The 16483-nt window shown below is 40.1% G+C and overlaps 1 long non-coding RNA gene across 1 annotated transcript; it reads right to left on the reverse strand.

Moving 5' to 3' along the window:
- Nucleotides 1-692: 692 nt before the first annotated feature.
- Nucleotides 693-1423, reverse strand: LOC110936491. The gene is made up of 3 exons (XR_002590060.2): nucleotides 1384-1423; nucleotides 1180-1248; nucleotides 693-764 (listed from the first exon to the last, which is right to left on the reverse strand). It is a non-coding gene; the product is annotated as an uncharacterized LOC110936491 (long non-coding RNA).
- Nucleotides 1424-16483: the final 15060 nt, after the last annotated feature.

The following is a 16483-nucleotide window of genomic DNA, read 5'->3' on the forward strand; positions in this document are numbered from 1 at the left end:
AAATACCCATCTTAGTATACCTAAAGAAGTAAAGAAAAAATAGAATCTTAAAATACCATGTAAACAAATTGAGAAATACCCAAACTTTAGGGACATGCATCAAGTTTACAATTGTTAAAACCACAAAAACAATGAATCCAATCAAGTGTTTGCACATGAAAAATAACAAATCAAAATATATAAGTCACTATTTATTATCATCAAATTTATTTATCATAAAGCTCAATTCTAGTTTGCCACTTACAAGTTATGCTACCTCTGTAACTTACTTCATGGACTAAAAGATACATTGAGGGTACCTAACAAAAGAGGTTCGATTCCTTTCTTCATGAGGTGAATGAAAGATCAAGGATACTTAAGGAAAGAAGGATATCTAAACTCTCCTGTAAAGTTAAGTGACAATCGGTCTAAATTGACTAAGATATTATTTTTAATGACATAGCAATACATGCAACAAAATCTTGATAACTTGAAAGAAATTGTTTGTGGTACTGAATGACAGATCTATTTACCTTTTCTATATGACTGTCCAAATGCTTCAAATGGATTTATTAGACATAAAACAACATAACCATAACAAAAAATATACAAGAACGAAGAAGGGAGGGTTTAGGATATATATATATATATATATATATATATATAAAGATATGTCGTTATTAGATACCTTATAACATGCATAAAATCATAGTGGACAACTAATTCTGGGTCTTTGGCAGCAGTTCTTAGAAACTCGACTAATCCATCACGTGTTCCATTGTCCACTATCACGCAAATCATAACACATTTTAGTATGCTTTTCGGCAAGCTACATGAGATACAATAGCTGTCAAGTTCAAATTAAACGCAAATAAATACCAACTGATATTTTATTACTAACATTAACAACCAAGTAACATTGTATTACCAGTTCTAGCACAAAATTATTTTTAGATTCTTCATCCACTATAGCAGAGCAACGACAAAGTGAGAATGATTAAAACTTGCTAGATTATCAACTTTGAATACATACCCGATTGTATACTAATCAGAGATTGAAAGCACAACAAAAGAATGTGTATGCTATCATGCTATCAATCTGTTAGATATATCCATACCTAAATAGACTTGTTTCCCACAAATCACAATCTCTGCATCAAACACAAAACTACAATACTATAAGAACAAATAGACTATCACCTTGAGAATGTTATAAATTCGCTCAAATCCCCTATTACCGACATTTGTAAGCATTCCAATGATGAATATCTGCAACAATAGTTACAAGTTCTAGTTACAACTTATAATATAATTGAAAAATTGGGACTATTAGTCAAGCGAATTTAGTACCATCTAATAATCAGTATCACTGAAATAAAATACACCAACGTTTCTTTTCTTAACTGATCTTCAACGGACCCGTATAGAGAACCTTAATCGGACGTTAGTAAAAATTTTCAACCTCTGCAACAATAAGAACAACATCGAAAAGTAAAGTCGATAAGGAACAAAGAGACGAACAAAACCCAACGAAAGAAAGGTAATCTAACCGGTGGTGAAGGTCTTTGATCATTTTGGCATGATGACCTTTGAAATCGTTATGTAGGTTCCAAGAATATCCACAACATAACCAAACATGACCAGCCCTTGCTCAGCGTTATAAACACCTTTGCCATGAGCCAAATCATCTCAGATTGTACCTTCATAACTTATATTAAAACAACCCACATAAACTTGATATTTAAGTGATAAATAATATAATAACAATTATAACTAACAGTAAACTTGCCTGGCATAAAATATTAATCAAAATATTAATCATCTAAACTCCCTTTTAAGTATTTGTAGACATGGTAAGATAAGTGCAACCAACAATATTTGATGTTAAAATGGATGCTTTCTACAAAGATTAAAGAACCTTAGCCAGGTCTTCAAACCAAAGCCCAAAAGAACCTTCAATAAACACCTACAAAAGCAAATATCAAAACTAAAAGTCAGTAGACATTTAATCAAACATTTGGTAGGCATAGTCGATCACAAAAAAAAAAAACATGCTCAAACAATTGGTAGGAAATTACTTTTGATTAGTTACCTTAATTGCCAAAAATGGTTTATAAAAAATCAATCGAACCAACCACTTCGTCTTGTTGGATGCCCTTAAATTTAAATTAAAAACAAAAAAATGAAGACAATTTTAACAAAACCATAATTCTATTTTGATCAATTTCATTGAAAGCCCATCTGGGTATCTCCAATTTGGTCATTCCCCATGTTCAACAGTCTCCATGGCTATTTAAAGAAAAACTAAAGAAAGAATTACCAGAATGTGGTCGAACACGGTGAATTAACCTACGGATGTCTCATGTAATCTGTGTATCAAATAACAACATACATAATCGAAGAATACTATACAAACTTAAATAATATATTCGGAATAACCAAGCGTAAACTAACAAATGACATGTGAAACGTAAAATAAGAGGTGAGTAAAACATTACTGAGAGGGCTTTCGAGTGGACGAACAAATTCGGATTCAGTCCGGCGAGCAACGAATCGAGCTTTTGAGCAGAAAACGAACCAACTGAAACGAAAAAGGAGGGTTTCAGCGATTCATCTGAATTTGATGACGCTGATGGCGATGTTAACCATACCAAAGCGTTGCGGCAATTATCCAAAGGAGATTTTGTATGGGCTGGAGGAGGTGCAGTGTTGATTGTACCGGTGGTTGAGGATCTTTGTAATTTAGTATATTTCTTGAGAAATGAGGGAGAGGGGGTCTTTTAAAAGACAGGGGGTGAAGAGAAACCGACGGAAGCCAATAATCACGGGGAGGTTACAGGCAACGTGGGGGAGGAAAAGGGGAGGCATAAAACTGCCGAGAACTGCTACAATAGCAGTTAAAAAATGGAGTTTATGTGGCTGAGATTTAATCTCAGCCAAATCTAATGGTGAAGATTGATTTGAGAGTTTGTTAGACTTAATGGGTTCCATATATATATATATATATATATATATATATAATTAGTCATATTTTTAGGTCTTATTTACATAATTGCCATGGCTTCTTTTTGGTTCAGTAGAGTGAGAGGAGAGAGAATCAAAGCGACAGAGAGAGGGAGCCTGAACAGAAGGGGAACCAGCCATCGCCTACGGTCGGCCACAACGTTGATGTCCTCCCTCTCCTGTCCATTAAGAAACGTCGATCCCTTCAATTTCGATTCCGGCGAACCCTCCATCGGAATCCACGCTTGATGCTTGTCGTCTGAAAGTTCTCTGACTGGTATGTTTCAACAATTAGGGCTCCAATTTTAATTACTTTTGGGTAAATGTTTACAATTTGAGGCATGTCGTTTTTGTTTTCAGATAGCATGTACAAATTGACACGCATTTTGGGTCTCACTTAGGTTGATTATAGGATTCCGCAATTCTCTTTGCTTTTCATGACTTGAAAGACATTTCCATGGAGGTATTGATTGATAGAAGAAAAAGGTAAAAATCAATCGTTCTACTTTCTTTATTTGGATGATTAGGAGTCCGTATTTCTTAGTTTCATTGACTCTGCACATCTATCAGACCCACATATGTAGCATTAGCCTTCGTAAACAATTTTTTTTTTGGCAATTTTGAACCAGGTAAAATAGATTTTGTATAGCTATTTAGTTATTTTGTTTTCACTACAAATCAATATAGGGATAGGTACCTTGATATTCATCAAGGCAATTTAGAATCTGCTGAATAGAATTGAACTTGAATTTTCATATGTCCAAGTGTTTTGAAGTGCCAGCTAGAACAGATTTTGTATATGTATTTAGTTGGATTAGTTTTCACTAACAATAAGTATGAGGAATTATAATCATCTGGTGTTACATTCATAGGCTTAGTGTTCCATTTTCTTAGGCATCATTGACCGTGACCAGTAGTCATAGTTGGCTTAGATTGACATTAAAAAATGTTTTGGGGACTGTCAATGGACTACGTTTACGATGATGATGACGATGGTTGTTAATAGTGAAGTTGTGATGTTTATGGTGAACCACATGATGTTGGTTTGGGAGGTGTATGGTGGTGGCTGACGTAAAGTCGTAGCGGTGGTGGGAGATGACGGTCAGTGATGATGGTTTTGGTAAAGGCACATGCAGAATGAAGCCGGCTAAGGCGTCTTTTGAAATATATAACAATTACGTAGATCCTTGTGAACAGTACAATAATAGACCAAAATTTTAGGATTATTTACAATACTGGCATGATTTATTTACCTTGAAATTGTGTTCCAAAATTTTGGTCAGTATCAAACTGCGCCCGATCTCCCGAACTTTTCGCTCAGTAGTGTTATATATGTAGTTTTCATATAGAAAATTTTGGGTATATACGTTTTCAACCCCCCTCCCCCGGTCGAAAACGTCAAGCTTCGCCACTGGTTGGTGGTCGTTTGATTTTAAGAAAATCGGTGTCTAAAACATCTTATAGTGATAAATTTGTGCCGTGTGAAAGAGTTTCCAACTTGAAAACCATGGTTCACTAACAAATAATGGTGTCTACAGTTTGTATTTGGGTTTTCCCAGTTGAATTTGCTTTGTATAGCTGCTATACCTTCTTTAGTGACTTGGGCAAAATGAATTCTGGTCTTTGTTTTTTTCTTTGTAGAAGATGGTATCCACTGTTGCTTTGTTCCTATGTTCTTATTGTTTGCATATAATATGCATTTAACCAAAACATAAAAATAGTATTGTTATGGGTGAAATTCTAAGCCCATATCCTGGAAAATATATTGATATATATCTTGTTTACGTTGTATCTGTTTACATCCGGGATGCTAGTTCAGGATATTGGTAACATCCTGAATGGTATCCTCGGGATTACTAATGGATTATGTGCAGGCACGTGGGTTAGAAGCTAGCAACGTTAACACGACCTATTCCACGGAAGACTCGGTCCAAGTCGTTCAAGGGAAGACGTTGGAGCCGAATTACTCGCTCCATAACGTTCATAATGGAATATTTGGAGTAGCCCATATTTGTAGGGATTATTGTTTGTAATTCGTTACTATAAATAGGTGGGTATATCAGATCAACTAGGACATCACAATCACACTCTCTACACTCTAACACTTGCTCTCTCGCAACTTTCACTTTCATACAAATTCGTTGTAACACTTAGCGATCTGATCTATATCCTGCACTGTATCCTGAAGTTTAAAGCAACAAGAAGAACAAGGCAGCTGCGATTGTCAGCTCCCGAGGTTTTATGCCGGCGATCTAGATTGATCAAGGGCTTTCCTCGTACATCTCGTGTCATTTACTTTACTTTTTGCTCATTGTTTGATCGAAGATACAGCTCTATATCCTGGGCCGTATCCTGAACACTGTTTTTCCAAACAACATAACAAACATATTTCTAGCACATTTTTTAGCACACTACCTCACTTAACTAATTTGATCACTAAATTGCTTCGGTAATTTTTGACCAAAACAATTTGGCGCCCACCGTGGGGCAAGTGGTGCTCTCTTTACTAAAAATCTTTGTGAAATCGTTAATCGGTTTTCTGTTTTCAAAACTTTTTGCCACATTGTTTACAATGGCCTCAAGATCAAACATGAGCTCTTCTACTGTGTCTGCTACAACTTCTGTAACAGTTGGTTCGGTGCTTCCACCACCTCCTCCAAGGATGCCAGCCTCTACACAATCTCAAGATGTTATCCCTACTCGGAGTGTCCAGGGATCTGCTCCTGTTTTAGCTTCTAACGATGAAATTCTAACCTTGTTTGGAAGTGTGCAGGAACAAATGAGGCAGCAACAGGAAACAAACCAAATGCTTTTAAGGGAAATACAACTCCTGAAGTCTGGCTCGAGCAGATCTGCTGAGGATAATGTCACTCCATTACATCCCAGAGCATTGAACTTTAGTTCAGCTGTGTATACTGAGGATAACAGGGGGAATATTGTGCCCAGCCTTCCTCAGAATCATACTCCTGAAATACCCTCCTCGGTCAGGATATCAACCATGAGGAGCTCAGGATATGCTTCAGGATATGGGCAAAATCCTCTAACGGGTAACGTATCAAATAATAATAATGCTATTACCACTAACAGTGTTGGATCTTTGCAGGATACAACTGTAACGTCAGAATTATCCAGGGAGCTTCAGAAATTAAAGGATATGATATCCAGTGTACCTGGGGTGGTGCAGCCAATTCCCGAAGTATCCCAGGATAGCCACAGGATATCTCGATTCGTGCATCCTATATGTGATGCTGAAATCCCAAAAAGATTTCAGACTCCGAACATGAAGCTTTACGACGGAACCACGGATCCTGAGGAGCATATTGCCCAGTATAGGGAAAGGATGGAGATCAACCCTATCCCTCCAGAGCTCAAGGAAGCGTGCTTGTGCAAGGGTTTTGGTTCAACCCTGACAGGATCGGCTTTGAAATGGCTCTTGAATGTTCCTCCACATTCGATTACATCTTTTGCTCACTTAGTAAATTTATTTAATAGTCAATTTTCTTGTAGTAGAAGCTTTGAAAAACTAACAAGTGATCTCTACAGGATAACACAAGGGCCTCAGGAATCCCTTAGGGATTATGTGAACAAGTTCAGTCGGGAATCACTAGACATTCCCCATCTTGATGTTGCAACAGCTGTGCAAGCTTTCAAGATGGGGCTGCAAAAGGATTCTCAATTTTATCAAGACCTTGTAATGAACCCATGCAGGAACCTGGATGAAGCCCGGAACAGGGCTCTAAGATATATTCGGTTGGAGGATGACAGAAAGATGCAAGAAAGGATGAATGCATCCTCAACATACGAGTCGACTAACAGGAAATCGAAATCCTCATATAAGCCATATCGCTCTAAGCCATATGGCAGAAATGATAACAAGAGAGGTTTGGGAGATAAAGCCAGGTGGCCTCGAAAGAATCAACAAAAAGCAGATTGGAAAGACAAGTCAAAATGGTGTGCTTTCCACGAAGATTTTGGACATATGACTGAGGATTGCATCGCTCTGAGGAAAGAAATAAGCTATCTTCTAAGCAAGGGATATTTGAAAGATCTCTTAGGGAGAAAGAAGAATAAGGCTCAGGATACTGAGAAGGATCCTGAGCGAGCGGCATCGCCTCCCGCCGATGCCAAGATAATCAACTTCATTTCAGGAGGATCCGACATTTGTGGAACTTCGTATTCGGCAGCAAAGAGACATGCAAAGGAAGCTAAGGCCGAGAGGGGAGACAAACCTGTCAGGATGACTACCCTCACAACTGACAAAGTGATCACTTTTGATGCAGATGATAGGGATACTGTCCAGGATCCTCACCATGATGCTCTGGTAATAAACTTATATATGGCTAACCATTTTGTACGCAGGATACTGGTTGATAATGGCAGCTCCGTAAACATAATACAACTGGAGACTCTGAAGAGAATGAATGTATCTCCGATGGATATCACTGCGAAGTCTACTGTGCTCGTTGGTTTCAGTGGAGAAGCTAGGAACACAGTGGGAGAGATAAAGCTGCCCGTATATGTCGAAGGAGTCAACAAGATGCAACGTTTCTGTGTGATGGATTCTCTATCCTGCTATAACATCATCCTAGGAAGACCATGGATCCACGATATGAAGGCCGTACCATCAACATATCACCAATGCATCAAGATCCCTATCCCTTGGGGGGTTGTCAAGATCGACAGTGATCAGCAAGAGGCAAAAGAATGTTATTCATCCTCAATGAAATCCTCGGCCAAACCAAGTGCAGCATAGCAATTAAAGATGTGGGCCCAGGATATCGTGGAGAATCCGGAGCAGGATGTGAAGAAAGTTATCCTGGATCAGGATAATCCTGATATCTCGGTGCTCGTAGGGACCAATATCCCTCAAGATATTGAAGAGCAATTAACTAACTTTCTGAAATGCAGGATGTCAACATTCGCATGGAAGCATGAGGATATGACAGGTATATCTAAAGACATTATTACTCACAAGCTTGGAATTGACAGGTCATTCAAGCCTATACAACAAAAGAGAAGGAAATTCGCCCCTGAGCGGAATGCAATTATCCAAGAGGAAGTTGAAAGATTATTGAAGTCCAGGATGATTAGAGAAGTCAAGTTCCCTAGATGGCTAGCAAATGTGGTAGTGGTTCAAAAGAAGAATGGGAAGTGGAGAGTCTGTGTAGATTACACAGACCTGAACAAGGCTTGTCCAAAAGACCCATTCCCTCTGCCTCATATAGACTCGATGGTGGATGCCACTGCCGGTCATGAAATGTTGACTTTCATGGACGCATCCTCAGGATTCCAGCAGATTCAAATGGAACCTTCGGACCAGGAGGATACTGCTTTCATGACACCAACAAGTATTTACTGTTATACTGCTATGCCTTTCGGTTTAAAAAATGCAGGTGCAACGTACCAGAGGTTGGTGAACATGATGTTCAAAGACAAACTGGGGGACACCATGGAGGTGTACATTGACGATATGGTGGTCAAATCCAAGAAAGCTGAGGATCATTTTCAGGATATTAAAGGAGCATTCGATATCCTGGACCAGTATAATATGAAACTTAATCCTGCAAAGTGCCATTTTGGAGTGGGGGCAGGAAAGTTTTTAGGATACATGGTGACAAAAAGAGGGATAGAGGCAAGCCCGGAGCAGATCAAAGCTATCTTGGATATAAAGTCTCCCTCAAATATGAAGGATGTTCAACGGTTAACAGGACGAGTGGCAGCCTTAAATAGATTTATATCAAGATCCTCGGAAAAGTGTAAAGAATTCTATGATATCCTGAAAAAGAATAAAAAGTTTGAATGGGGTGAGAAGCATGAAGCAGCCCTGCAGGATTTGAAGCAGTATCTCTCAACCGCACCTCTATTGATGAAGCCTGAGGATGGTGAACCATTATCCTTGTATCTGGCAGTATCAGGGAATGCAGTAAGTGCAGTACTCGTAAAGGATCACGAAGGTCAGTAGTATCCTGTTTATTATGTTAGCAAAAGTTTGTTAAATGCTGAAACTAGATATTCTCACCTAGAAAAGCTAATACTGGCTCTAGTAATGGCATCAACAAAGCTTAGACATTATTTTGAAACACATAGGATTCATGTTAAAACTAATTATCCTGTTAAAAATGTGCTTAGGAAACCGGAGATGTCGGGTAGAATGGCTAAGTGGTCAGTAAAATTAAGTGCCTATGATTTAATATATGAACCTAGAAATGCAATAAAGTCTCAGGCTCTAGCAGACTTTGTGGCTGATTTCAGTAGTGATATTCAAAATGAAGTAGATCTAGAAGTGCAACAATTAGGAGAAAACTTAGAATCCTGGACATTATATACTGACGGTGCATCTAATGTAAGGGGTGTAGGCTCAGGTATACTACTAAAATCGCCACAGGGGGACATAATACCCCAGGCTGTTAGATGTGAATTCCCTGCTACTAATAATGAGACAGAATACGAAGCCTTAATCGCAGGATTAGAATTGGCTAAGAATATGAATATCAAGAATTTGCAAGTATATGTTGATTCCTTGTTAATTACTAATCATTTTAATGGATCCTATGCAGTCAAGGGTGAGAAACTAATGGAATACCTCGGTATTCTTAAAAAATTAGCAGGATATTTCGATGTTTTTACACTTGAACAGGTACCAAGAGAGGATAACGCTGAAGCAGACGCATTGGCAAATTTGGGATCATCAATCAGGATACCGGAAGGAATCCCAATACCGATATTACATATCCTGTATCCTGCAACGGATCCTCAGCATAATGAAATAGCAAGTATTCAAGATCCTGAAGTGGTGTATCCTGAAGAGGATCCTAAATCCTGGACAACTCCAATTATGAGATATCTCAAGGAAGGACATATCCCCGAAGATGAAAATCCTAAGGCATTTAGGATGAAGGTATCACGATTCACTATTATAAATAATATTTTATACAAGAAATCTCTTGCAGGACCATACTTGAGATGCTTGGAGGATCCTGAAGCCAAAGAAGTCCTTCAGGATATACATGAAGGGGATTATGGTAACCATACCGGGGGCAGGTCATTATTTTCAAAAGTGTTGAGGACAGGTTATTATTGGCCAACAATGAGAAAAGATGCTGCAGAATATGCTCGAAGATGTGATGCATGTCAGAGGCATAGTAACATATTGCATCAACCAGCTGAACCACTATATCCTGTAGCATCCCCTTGGCCGTTCATGAAATGGGGGATGGATATAGTAGGGAAGTTACCAAAAGCTCCGGGAGGAAAAGTCTTTATGCTGGCAATGACGGATTATTTCTCTAAGTGGGTTGAAGCTGAAGCATTTGTTCAAGTTAGAGACCAAGAAGTAGTATTGATACGTGGTTGAAAACCGGTGATTGTAATTGTTTAATTTGATGTTTTTACACAAGTTTTAGTTTCGAATTGCCTACTCTTGATTAGATTTGTGTTTTGCAGGTCTACTGGAGTTTAAGGAGCTTTTCGGGAGCTTTACGGGTCACCGGAGTGAAAACGGGACCACCGGGATGCGAAACGAGTCAACCGGACTCAAGAAACACGAAAAACAGAAAGAGAGGTTCCTGGGCACCATCGCCGACGGGTTTTGTAAATCTCCGTAGGCTGATTTTCACCGTAGACAGGAAGATAGGCCGTCGGCCATTTTTCAACTACCACACACCGTCGGCGACGGACCCTCTTGCCGTCGGCGACGGTTCGTCGGAATGGAGATCGCGAATTGGGGACTTTTGTGCTATTGGAACGAATCAAAAGGGGTTGTTGGCCATCAATTCGGGGGTTACACTCTAATTTGAGTTTTGAACTTCAACGGGGAGCCAAAATCACCTATCATCTCATCTCCATTCCATCTACCATCAACCCTACAACCCGAATTCTCATCCGAATCCAAACCCTAGTTCATCACCATTCCAATCATTCTTCAACCTTCCACCCATTCAATTTCTCCACCACGAACCCTAACCATTCCTTCACTTTCAAGCTCCACGATGATCCAATTCAAGTTTACAACATCCGGTGATCAAGTTCCTTCGATCATGAGAGGCTAATTCCTAGGAGGTTTCACCCCGGTGTAGGTTAATTGTAAGTCTAGGGTTAAAACATTGTTCTTGGATTGATTTTGTGACAAATTGCTTCTTGATTTGAAACTTATGATAATTGTCTTGCATTTGTATTGAATTCATAAACCGTCGAGTGAAGATTAAATTTGACTTTATGAAATGTTTATGTGCAATTATGCCTTGTCTAGGTTAGAGTTTACATGTTCTTGGTAACGAAGTGCATTGTGGTCCGTTCTTTATAACGTTGATAGCTCTTGGCACCTAAGCCGTGTAACACTAAACTCGTTAGTCGTTTTTGCAATTGAATCAATCTTAAAACGTGTAGGAACCCTAGGAATGCAATTACCGAACCGGGTGTGAACCTTGTTTTCTCATTATTGTCTAAACAATCATTTCCAATTCTTGCATCTAGTAATCTTGAGTAGTTAATTTAATTAATCATTTTAGTAGTTATAATTCACATCTTCCAATCAAACAAAAACACAAAAACATATTTTAGCAAGCTTCATGAAAGTGACAATTTCTACATTTCATTCAAAGTCCATTCGCAAACCACATACTCTTCGTGGTTCGACCCCTCACTACCACTAGCTATTTGTTAAGGGTATTTAGGGCTTATAAATATTATCTTTGACCAGAGCGCGACACTCCGATCAAATTTTGGCGCCGCTGCCGGGGAGTGCGTGCGCTTTGTGTTTGGATATTGTTTGAATTATTGTGATTAACTGTTTAATTTGTTTTGCTTTCTTTTTGTATTGTCTTTTTCCTTGTTACGCGGGGTGTGTTACTTGTGTAGGTTACAGGTAGTGCATGCGTACACGAAATTCCGGGAGGACTTCACCTCTAGTCTACGAACCGGAAATTGAAAGACTCGCAAGAAGAAACCTAGCAAGCCGGTTAGAAGCAACTCTTGCTTCTAATCAAACCAACCAAACACCACCACTCACACCGACCATTGAAACCGATTCAATGGCAAACCACAATTCCAACCAAGAATTTAACCCAAACCAAAACCTCAACCCAAATCAATTCCAATCCCGAGGAACCTTTTATCCCGCTCAAGAACAACCGGGTGGTAACACCAATGCAAGACCACCTACTCCACCTTTCCGAAACCAAAACACCAACAACACCCAACGAACACCTCAACAACAACCTCTTCACCGACAAGCATCGTTACCTATTAACCTTGATGATCGGAATGTCAACTCCGATCGAAGAGGTAACCGTGATCGCGGCAATCCCGTAAATGAAGACCCGTTTTTCAACATCGACGATTTAAGGAATGCAATTCCCGATGACGAACCGTATAGTGTTCCCGGTTATCAATCGCCGGAACACGTAAGCATTCATACGGAAAATTCGGACGATGGGGGGTATTACGATGATCGAGCTAATGATGATGAAGATTGGGGCTACGTGAATAGGGGAAACGTATACAATGCTCGAAGGTACGACGATGAGGAGTTTGGGTATCAAAACGCCAATTATGTTGGGGAAGATGATTATGGGTACGGAGGTGGAAGAAACGATGGCTATGGGAACAACCGTCAACCACAAAACAATAACCAACGGAACCGGAATGAAGGGTTTTACAACAACAATAATAACAACAACAATGTAAACCCTAACCGGATTCCTCGTTTTGTGGGAGGTGGTAACCCGAGGGATAATCGAAGAGAGGATCGAAGGGGTGGAAGACGGGATAATCGAAGACCGGTCGATCAAGAAGTTAATGGGCCACAACGTCGTCAACAACCTCCACGGGGAGTAAATGACCGTTTCCGACCGATAGTGACCGAGAACAATTCTCCGATAGTATGCGAAAGGAGGATGTTTGATTGTAAGCCGCATTACATCAACATCCTTCCTCATTTCAACGGGAGGTCCAATGATGAGCCGTACAATCATTTAACGGAGTTCTCGTCTATTTGTGATACTATTGGAGGCCACAATTTCGCACTAGAGGAAGTGAAGCTTCGGCTATTTCAATTTTCATTGAAAGATAAAGCAAAACAGTGGTTCCTTACACTTCCGGCCAATAGTATTCGAACTTGGGAACAAATGCAACAAGCGTTTTTGGATGAATACTATTCCATGGCCAAGACCGACGATGCTAGAGATGAAATTCGGTCATTTCGTCAACTTTCGAGTGAGCCTTTACATGAAGCATTCACCCGATTCAAAGAACTCATGAGGAGATGCCCACATCATCAAATAGAAAAATGGGAATTGGTGAAATGCTTCGTACGGGGTTTGGATGATGCAACTTGGAATCGGCTTGAGACGACAAGCAATGGTACACTCTTGAGCAATCATGAGGATGACGATTGGGAATTTTTGGAGAGGATGAGCAAACGATCCAAAGAAAAAGAATCGGCCGATAGAGCCAAAAGGCATCCGGTTTCCCGGTCACTTCCCGATCTCGATTCCAAGGATCGGATTTCCACCTTAGAACGGGAAATAGCTCAGTTGAAAAAGAAGAAAGAGGTGAATGCGGTTCAATTTGCGGTTTGTGAAGAATGTGGGGATATTGGGCATGCGACGGAACAATGTCCAACGGGGGCGAATGACTACACCGAAGAAGTTAATCAAGTGTATGGGGACCGAAAGCAATATGATATGAACTCCAACACTTACCATCCGGGCTTGAGAAATCACCCTAATTTCCGGTATGGTAATGCTTCAAACCAAATGAACCCGAATTTTCAATCGGGTAACCAAGGAGGTCAAGGTGGGTCTTCGTACAATAATCGTCAAGGTGGTAACCAAGGGGGTTACCAAAGGAATTACAATCAAGGGGGTAACTAAGGGTATTTAGGGCTTATAAATATTATCTTTGACCGGAGCGCGACACTCCGATCAAATTTTGGCGCCGCTGCCGGGGAGAAGCAAGTGGTGCTTCAAACTCTCAAGGTGATGACTCAATAAATTCGAAGTTTGATGCTATTATGAATGCTATCAATCACTCAAATCAAGAGATGAAGAAAGAGTTTGAGGTACGAGATAAATCCCATAAGGCGTTGGAGAAGCAAGTGGGGCAACTTGCTCAAGAGATGGCTCAAATTCGCGGAAGTGGAGGAGGACTTCCAAGCGACACCACGGTGAACCCTAAGCATCATGGGTCGAGTTCGAAAAACACACGTGAGGTACCCATAAATAAAATTTCCTTACGTAGTGGTCGAATGATAGATAATGGTGTTGAGCCACCATCACCCAAGTTTGTTGAAGGGGTGGTGGAAGATGCGAGTGATGATGAAGGTAGTAACGGTCGAACGGGTCAAAATAAAAATGAATTAAAACTTAACAAAGATACACCCGTTGCGACCGTTCCCGTCCCAAAGGCTAAGGACAAGGGTGTGGAGGGTAATACCGCCCCTTTTCCCGAAGCTCTTTTGGGACCATCTAAGAAAGTGGTAAACAAAAGAGGTCCACATCAAGAAGAGATGTGGGAAATTTTTAAACAAGTTAAAATTAACTTACCACTCTTAGATGCAATCAAACAAATACCTTCATATGCTAAATACTTGAAGGATTTATGTACCCAAAAGAGGACTCACAAGTTTCCTAAGAAACTTAATTTAACCGAAAATGTGAGTTCGATTCTTTCGGGTACACTTCCACCAAAACTTCAAGATCCGGGGGCGCCCATTATTTCAATACAAGTGGGTGAATTCAAAATGACACGGGCACTTTTGGATCTTGGGGCAAGTGTGAGTATCTTGCCGGGTAGTTTATATGACCAATATGATTTTGGTCCACTTCAAGTGTCTAACACCACCGTGGTGTTAGTCGACTTGACCCCTAAACTACCCCGTGGGATAGTCACGGATGTAATAGTCAAGGTCGAGGACTTTTACTATCCGGTGGACTTTCTTGTGTTAGATTATGTTTCTTTGGACCGAACCAAGCAACCAACGGTGATCCTTGGTCGACCATTTTTGGCAACATCGAATGCCTAAATAAATTGCAAATCGGGCACGGTCGACATGACTTTTGGTAACCGTCGGTTGCGGTTAAATGTCTTTTCAGGATTAACGGATCCTCTAGTTGGCGATGAATGTTACATGGCGGACATCGTTGACGAGTGTATACCTCTATGTGACACTAGTGTCGAAGAGGAAAACACAATAGAGGAGTGTTTCATGTTTGACAGGTTGCAAGGAGAAACAAATCGTAGCATGGATGAAGAGATGAAGGAGTTGGAGGTTATGGCGGCAAAAGAAGGAAGACCCACTTGGACACATCAAGTAGAAAGTCTTCCGGAAAGCATAGACACGAAGTTGAAGCCGTCATTGGAAGAACCTCCGGCATTAGAGTTGAAGGTGCTACCCAAGCATCTTAAATATGCTTATGTGGGTGAAGGTAGCACGCTCCCGATCATTATTGCATCCAATTTAACCGGGGAGCAAGAAGAGAAGTTGATGAAGGTATTGGTCACCTATAGAGCCGCTATCGGGTTGACCATTGTGGATTTGAAGGGAATTAGTCCCTCAGTGGTGATGCACAAGATCATCACGGAAGATGGTATGAATCCTTCTCGCGACACACAAAGAAGACTAAATCCAAATATGCGAGAAGTGGTGAAGAAGGAAGTATTGAAGTGGCTAGATGTGGGTATTATATACCCTATCTCGGATAGCCAATGGGTGAGCCCGACACAAACAGTTCCAAAAAAGGCGGGTATTCAAGTCGTCACAAATGACGCAGGTGAAGAGGTCGCCACTCGGCCGGTAACCGGGTGGCGTATTTGTATTGATTATAGGAAGTTGAATGCCGCAACTTCCAAAGACCATTTCCCTTTGCCATTTATTGACCAAATAGTTGAGAAATTGGCCGGACAAAAATTTTATTGTTTTCTGGATGGTTATTCCGGATACAATCAAATTGCTATACATCCGGAAGACCAAGCAAAGACCACTTTTACTTGCCCATATGGTACTTTCGCATTTAGGCGAATGCCATTTGGACTTTGTAATGCCCCCGCCACCTTTCAAAGGTGTATGATGAGTATCTTTTCAGATATGGTGGGGGAGTCTTTGGAAATCTTCATGGATGATTTCTCAATATTTGGGTCATCATTTGATACATGCCTTGACCAACTCGAAAAAGTTTTGAAAAGATGTGTTGAGAAAAATCTTGTTTTGAGTTGGGAAAAGAGCCATTTCATGGTTCAAGAAGGGATTGTGTTGGGGCATGTAGTGTCGAGTCGTGGGATAGAGGTTGACCGTGCAAAAGTGCAAGTTATTTCTACTTTACCTTATCCCACGAATGTTAAGGGTATTAGATCGTTTTTAGGTCACGCGGGGTTTTATAGAAGATTTATAAAAGGGTTTAGTGATATAACCAAACCCCTATGTAAATTATTGCTAAAAGATCAACCGTTTGAATTTAACCAAGATTGTCAAAATGCCTTTAATGTGCTAAAACAAAAGTTGGTT

The sequence above is a fragment of the Helianthus annuus genome, chromosome 1 (genome assembly GCF_002127325.2).
Source record: "Helianthus annuus cultivar XRQ/B chromosome 1, HanXRQr2.0-SUNRISE, whole genome shotgun sequence".
Lineage (NCBI taxonomy): Eukaryota > Viridiplantae > Streptophyta > Magnoliopsida > Asterales > Asteraceae > Helianthus > Helianthus annuus.